The 1,229-nt window shown below is 37.2% G+C and overlaps 1 pseudogene; it reads right to left on the bottom strand.

Annotated features, from left to right (window-relative positions):
• Positions 1 to 1,229, bottom strand: part of LOC102592673 (disease resistance protein RGA2-like) — a 37,029-nt pseudogene that overhangs the window by 32,918 nt on the left and 2,882 nt on the right.

The raw sequence follows: 1,229 nt of genomic DNA, 5'->3' as shown, positions 1-1,229 counted from the left end.
TTCTTGAATTCAACTTCTTGAAAAAAGTGAAAAAATTGCATGGCCAAATGTGTTGGAAGTATATAAGGAATGTATAGAAGTATTACCTGAAATATCCATGAATGTTTGAACATCTCTTTGGCGAGTGAAGTCTGTTCGACGTTATGACTAATACAGAGGGAGGTGAGAGTGCTAAGATTAAATATGGAGCTCAATACTTCCAATTTCTTGATACAAGCAAGGGTCAGAAAAACAAGCATAGGGCAATAATGAATGATAGCTGCATCATAGATGATACAACAAAGTATTAACAGACACTTTATATGCATTGGGTGCCTTTTGTTGTTCCTTCTTTCAGGTCTCAATTGCATAAATGTGTGTCATATTTCTTTAATTAAAAATTAGGAGTCATTTGTTCAAGTGGACAAAATGCAGGTTACTTTGATAAATCTGGAAAAATTTGAAGATCGTCTATTGTTAAATAGAGCAAAATGGATACAATTATCTAAGTTAATAATAAAGAACAATGTCTAACAAAAGAAGAATTTCAGAAAGAATAACAGATCAAGACTAACAAATATCTACATTAGGAATGTGAGCAATTTTGTGCCAGTCCTCTCCTATCCCCTTCTCACACCGCTTTGTCAATGCAGGACAGCCATAAATTTGTAAACTAGTGCTGTTAGATACTGCACTCCCTCAGGTAAACATTTTAGCATTTCACAGTTTTGAACATATAAGTCGGTGAGTGAAGTTAACCCTTCCATCCCTTGTTCGGGGAGACCCTCTAGTGCGTAACAATAATGAATTTTCAGACACTTCAAAGCATTGAGGCTAGCCAGGCTGCTTGGCAACTCTCTGAGTTTTTTGAAGTATATAATGCTCAAGGACTCAAGATTTACAAGGCGTATGAACATCTCTTCTGGGAGAGTAGTTGCTTGGAAGTTATGATCAATAGAGAGGGACGTAAGAGTGGTAAGCTTAGATATGGAGAGAATACTTGCTGCATCTATTTCCCCCCTGACATCCAATTTCTTGACAGAAGAGAATGCTGGAAAAACAAACATAGGGCAAAGCCATATTTCCATTTCTTCAAGCATGGAGAATTTCTCTTCTCCTTCACTTCTCAGCAGTCCTTTCAGATTTGGAAACCTTTCTATAGCGAGTCGTTTCAAGTATGGGAACTTTGATGTGGAATGACCATCATCCTCTTCAATATACTCCACCTCCGCAGATCCGTTGTATAACTT

Source organism: Solanum tuberosum, unplaced genomic scaffold (genome assembly GCF_000226075.1).
Source record: "Solanum tuberosum cultivar DM 1-3 516 R44 unplaced genomic scaffold, SolTub_3.0 scf00683, whole genome shotgun sequence".
Lineage (NCBI taxonomy): Eukaryota > Viridiplantae > Streptophyta > Magnoliopsida > Solanales > Solanaceae > Solanum > Solanum tuberosum.
The sequence above is the reverse complement of the archived record's forward strand: the minus strand, read 5'-3'. Positions and strand labels throughout refer to the sequence as shown.